The sequence below is a fragment of the Lissotriton helveticus genome, chromosome 5_1 (assembly GCF_964261635.1).
Source record: "Lissotriton helveticus chromosome 5_1, aLisHel1.1, whole genome shotgun sequence".
In the NCBI taxonomy this organism is placed as follows: Eukaryota; Metazoa; Chordata; class Amphibia; order Caudata; family Salamandridae; genus Lissotriton; species Lissotriton helveticus.
Window position 1 is genome coordinate 1,183,027,486 of NC_136065.1, and position 6,638 is coordinate 1,183,034,123.

Below are 6,638 nucleotides of genomic sequence, written 5' to 3' on the forward strand. Positions count from 1 at the left end.
AGTCAATTCTTCCTGCAACCAACGGCCGCCCATCGAGATGGGGCCGCAATGGGCTCCCCAACCCAAAAGACTGGCATCGGATTCCAACACCACATCCGGGGACGATCCGAATAGGGCTTTCCCATTCCAAGATTCCATGTGGTCGAGCCACCATAACATCTCCAACTTCGCTTCCTGTCGCGGTGAGCAGCGGAGAGGTAACCCAAGAAGATAACACACAAGCCACTAACCTTAGGTATCTAGCCAGCGGGGACCACAGCGCGATGAGAGTCTTCCCAGTTCCCAATAGCACCTACTCTCCCCGTGCGAGACACACACAAGGGACAGGTTGCACTCCGGGAAAAGGGAAGGGAACATCAAAAGAATGAAGTTGTTGTGAAGACACCCCTCTAGGTCTGGTCAATAGGCAAGGAGGTCTTCGATGCACAACGTCACTAGGAAAACACAATGATAAACTGACTAGAATGGATTGTGAGAGCACCTCATCTTGTCTGTAATAGAGTAGTAAGGGGAACACTCACAGATTTCCCACTCTGTGATAGCCTGACAGTCTCTGCTGTTCCTTTTGTGGGTGAACTTCTTTAGCGTTCTGAAGCTGTTCCACCACAGCCCAAAACAAAGGGAAGGCAGGATAGGTAGGAGTCTCTAAAAACCAGTTAGTTACCGTCACTACTGGCGAGCAAAGAACAAAGGTCAAAGAAATGAAAACGCGATATATGCAACAACAGGTTCAAAGAATAGGAGTCATGTGGCAGTAGACAACTGAACTAGCACGGCCGTGCAAAAGTACTCTGTCCTACCTCCTCCACGCGGGAAAGAAAGCGTCCGCGGCAACCAGTCCTCGGCTTCCTCGGCATCCTCCAAGCGGGAAGGAAAGCGTCCGCGGCAACCAGTCCTCAGCTTCCTCGGCGTCCTCCAAGCGGGAAGGAAAGCGTCCGCGAACCAGTTCTCAAGGGGTTAAACTATACAAGCTCCGTCAAGACTACAGGAAGGATTGACAAGCACCCGGCAACGTCAGGGAGATGCTTTTATTGCTGCACCCGGAGGCGAGTTCCGGTTTGCCAGGACCCAGGGCATTCTGGGAGTTGTAGTGCAGCAGCGGTTTCGACCTCGTACCGCCCTGTACCTACATTTGCTGGCTGTAAGCGCTACACTTCCTCCGTCAGAGGAACAAGATCGGAATAGCGAAGACCTTTCTGTAGATGTTTGATCTTTAGATGCTGAAGAGCCCGGTAATGTAAAGGTCCCGGAAAAATCGCTTGAATGGAGGATGCCAACAGGCCGACAATCCGAGCTACCGATCTCAACGACACACTCTGTTTGGATAAAAGTAATCTCAACTCCCTCTTGATGGATCTGATTTTCTGATTGGGCAAGAGGAGTTGGCAAGAGACTGAGTCGACGAGAAAACCCAGGAATTCCAGAGACTGAAAGGGGAGCAAGACAGATTTCAGAGGGTTCACTAGAAAGCCTAGAGACTGCAACAGATCTATTGACCAGTTCAAATGAGTCTGTAAGAGGACCGGACATTGGGCCATAAGGAGAATATCGTCGAGATACACTATTAGATGAACTCTGCAAGCCCTCAAGGACTCCACCACTGGTCTCAGAAGCTTCGTGAAGCACCACGGTGCTGACGAGAGACCGAACGGGAGAACAGTGTACTCGAACCAGGTCCCCAACCACTGAAACTGGAGGAATCGGCGATGAGGGCCGTAGAGCGGGACCAACAAGTAAGCATCCTTCAGATCGAGGCGGACCATCCAGTCCCCTTCGCGAAGAAGATCCCTGAGAAGATGGATGCCCTCCATTTTGAAATGGCGATAAACAACTCCGCCGTTGAAGTCTCTGAGATTGAGAACCAAACGAGAACCGCCCCCTTTCTTCTCTACCAGAAAAACATTGCTGACGAAACCCCGTGGATGAAGTGAAGTCCGAACTATGGCCCCTTTGGCCAGAAGAGACTCGATTTCCACGGAAATTACTGCCTGATCTTGTTGGGAAAAAACAAGGGGCGAAGGAAGGTGGGTCTGACGAGGAGGACTGTAAAATTCTATCTTGTAACCGAGGACAGTCTCCAACACCCATGCATCGCTTGAGATCACACGCCAATTTTTGAGAAAAAATTGAATCCTGCCCCCCAGAACAACCTCTGAAAAATGGAATCAAGCTCACCTCAATTGGAAAAGTCTTGACGCGCACCTTGGTTTCCTCCATAACGGCCTTTGTTGTATTGTCCTCGACCTTTGCGGGAGGGATAGAAGTTGGACTTGTTACCGGAGTAAGAGGAATCTTGTCCTCCCCCCATCTGGGACTGATTGCCACGTTGATTCTGCTGGCCTGATCCATGGCCGAACGAACGTCCCCTGGAACGTCCGGCCCTTCCAAAAACCGAGCGGAACGTCCGACGGAGAGACGACTGCGCCTTATCAAGGCCACTGAAAGTGGCGACAAATTTGGTCAACTCCTTGAGGAAGGGTTGCCCAAACAGCAGACCTTGAGCAAGGGATCCAGATTCAGAGGAAGCCAACTCAGCTAACTTGGGGTCTAATTTTAAAAGGATGGAGCGACGGCGCTCACACGAAATGGCACAGTTAGCGTTACCTAACTGGCATATAGCCCTTTGGGACCAACCGATTAATTTATCAGGGTCGATGAAGGCGGCAGACTTCTTGGCCCGGAAACCCAGATCTTGAATTTTTGTAAGGGGTCCCAGGAGATCCAAAACCTTATCCTGGCACAGGCACCAAGACCTGTCTATACCCTTTTTGGGGTCCTTAGAGTATTTTTTTAAAAGATAGGTAACCATGGTGGGATCCACTTCAGGGGTGTCCGCTAACTTGTCCGCCAAGTCAGGGCGAGCGCACTCCGACCGAAGACGGGCCCGGACTTCCTGGTCGAAGGGTTGGCGAATCTGCGCCTGAATGTACTCCGCGACTTCTGAAGAAGGGAGCCAAGATGTGGAATTTGAATGAATTATATCCGAAGGGTCAAAGGTAAGTACTTGGGGTTGCAAAGGCACATCCACAAAATGCTCCTTACAAGCCTTTTTTGCAGGAGGAGGGACAGAAGGATCAGATCAAGAAGAGGTGTTGTCATCCTCCGAGGACAAGGGAGCAGCTTTGGACGCCTTTTTAGAAACACTGTCCAAAGACAGAGACTTAGCTAATTTTGCAAAATCTGAGTGATGGGGATTCTTTGGAGATTTAGAAGAACGTTTCGCAGAGGAAGAAGGAACCCAACCTTGTTGAGAAGCATACTCAGACAAATGACACTTTAAGGGCGCAATGGTGCGAACCAACGCCTTGTTCAGGGAGTGCTGTACCCCCTGATCCAGAATGTCCACTAGATCCTGTTCCATGGAACCAGCAGGCTCCTCTTCGTAATAGTATTCCTCTTCATCATAGAAATCTCCCATATTTCCACAGAGGGAAAAAATATATACGCCCACAGAGGAATCGAGAAGTTGTCAAGAAGTCCTGTAGACCAAGTCAGGGGGAGTGACAACCCCAAAGCAAGCCAGGTAGGCAGGTAAACACCCAAGCTTAAATTTTTTTAGACGTGGAGGGAGGGCTTGCTCTATTCATGCCACTCTAGGCAAAGCCTGATTAAATTATACAGCCCCAACACGATTTGAAGCGCAAGGGCGTTGTCTGGGGACTCCCTGCGTAGGCTGTGGGCATAGGCAATGGAAACGCTGCCTTAGCGTGTCAAACTCCGTGAGGAAACATGGAAATGTAAAAAAAAACGGGCTTCTGCGCATGCGCGAACTGCCGCCTACTTGACATGCAGGAATGCGGAGGGACGCGCGACAAGCAGCGCACGCACCCTCAGAGTCCCCGGCTCCTACTCCACTTGAAGACGCGGGCACAAAGCGCCCGAATCCAGAGAGGCGAACCCGAGCTCTCAAATAGGACCAACGGCACCAAAACAAGCCGCAACCAAAGAATACACGGCGCAACTGCCAAAAGTAAGAGAGCAAAGCGCACAGGAAAGCGCGATAACAGCTGAGCACAAAGGCAAGGCAATACAATTAGTATAAAGCGCATTAACAGTAAACATAGCACATAATGCAAAATGGCAGAAAAACACTTAACTGGCTGCGGAGCAGCAAAGAAAGAGGATGGCATAATCTCTATGGTCAATTATATACTATACATACTCTATGGTCACCAGAGTATTCATTGGATATGTAGTTTTTTGATACTTTTTCTTCATTGTGATTGGCTGCTGAATATTTCTTAGTAAAGAAATAAGACGGCATAATCGGAGCCTCCTGTCCTGCCATAGAATTAATTGGGTATAATCTTGGTTACTGTTACATTTTATTTTGTATACGATTTCACACTTTCCTAACTTGCAGTGCAGGCTTAGTAATGTAAATACTGCCATAAAACAAAATAAAAAGCCTCTATTTTTACACATTACCAGATTTTATCGATAAAGGCATAGTAGGAAAAAGGGAATGTAGTAATTACTTACGAATACGACTTCAAAATCTCAAAATCTAAACCAAAGCCTTTCATATGATTGATCCTGGCTTTCTGAAGTACAACACAACAAGGGAAAGGTGACATATTCAGTCCTGTGAAGAACAATCATTGTACATACAACTGAACAGCCAGAAACAGCAGTTAACATAATCAAAACTAAAGTAACAATTGCCTTCGTCGGAGACCAAGTGCTTCTCTTCCTTGAGATTAGTAGCAGTGCCTATATAAATTGCATCAGAAGACTTCCTCCGAAAATATGTATAATAGTTTCTGCTGCTAAAGTTCCAAGTACTTTCTTCAAATATTTTTATTTAGTTATCTATGTGAGGATGTGGCTTAATGGACAGAGCTTCGACGTTGGAACTGGGGAACCAGGTTCAAGTTTCGGCATCCACTTAACATTTTGCCATTCGGGGAAAAATGTGTCCTTGTGTAATGTAACTGGTGCTCATGTAAAGCAGTCGAGTTCGGGCTATATAAAACTGCAAAAAAGAAAAAATCTTCAAGCCTAGGACACAAGACAAGTAGCTGTGATAATGTAGCATTATGCTCAGCTTTAGTGGCAATATGCCTAATAATGAGACGTCCTAGACTTCCACTTTAAATATGGCTAGGCAGTTGCCGCTGTCCCCAGGGAACAAGCCCACTCTCTACCCTTCCCAGCCTGCACAACACGCCCGATGCGAATGACACTGACAGGACCATCAATCGCGCTCTTTGGGTTAAAAGACCCCGGCTGCATTTATTTACACTTATATACAAAACACACTACGATCATTTTAGACCCGATAGCCCAACATTGTTACAGCTTTGGTTACAGATATTGAGTCCTAGCCTTAAGAGAAATGCTGCCCATCCATAACTAAGATTATTCCTGTGCATCATTGGAATCAAATTGTTTACATGTGAGCTCATGACTGGTAGCAGTGACCTTTACTCTTAAACCCCTTGCCGAATAACATTGAGCCTGGATTGGTCCCTCCTTCTGGGAGGACGCCACCCAGCGACTTCCCGTACTGGGAATTTCCTGTGCAAGGGGCCCATTTGCCTTCTACGATACCTACCTTGGGCACCCCCTACAACCAAATTCTGCTAACCCATGGGTCAGCGCTAGCTTGTGCCCACTGGGCCTTTGCGGGTGGGTGCAGGGAAAGGACAGCCTGTCAGCGACTGCCCCCACCACACCACACCCCTGCAACCTCCTTTGACTTGCTGCCAGCACCTCTTGAGGGGGTCTCATGATGCTGCTGTTAATTTGTTCTAAAAGGATGACTTACGTAGAACTGAACTGTCTCACTAATCATGACCTCACCCACCACAGGCCAGCACAGTTCACCTCTTGTCTGCCTTCCACCCACCTCGCCCCCATGACACAGGCCCAGCCAGGCCAGCAAATCTTCAAGAACCATTTTGTTGCCGTCTTAGACAAATGGACCCAATGTTGCAAGAGAAATCGCTCACCCTTGATGCAACCATGAGCTATAGCAGACAAATGAGTCAACCTGAACAACTTACCAGTCTTGTTGTTCACCAGTTTAACAGAGTCATCGAGGGCTTTTACCGACTCACCACCTCTCCATTTTGACCTGGGAACAATGTTGGACCAAGCTAGTACAAAATCTGGAATCCTCCTTGCAAGCCAAGTAACCTCTGAGATAACCAGCTCAAACCAGCCTCTCCGTCCAATCTCAGCGAAGTCATTACCGCCAAGGTACACAATATTAATCCCCGGGTGCGTTAACCACCAGGGCAAAGGTCCAAAGCAGTTTTCAGATTAGCCAAGTGCAAACCTACTTAACCACAGAAGGTCAACAGATATCCAGCTTCCTTGGCCCTGGTTGTGTAGCCACCTGCGGAATAAAACACCTTTGCACGTCTCACAAATGAGTGGCCTAGCACCAGCACTTCTGTAACCTCCTCCACGCCCGAGTGGACAGGAGATGCCAAGGTATCCAGTTGCTACCTCAAATCCTCGCAGCGTCTAACTGGGTCAACAGAAGGAATAGAAAAAAGGAATGGGTTAGGTAAAGGCATTAGGGATAGGTGGCTACAACAAGTTCAGTCTCACATTACATTTGCAACAAACCAATCGCCACCTATCTATCCTTTAGACTGCCTGCCCGGCTAGCTCCATCCCTGATGCTG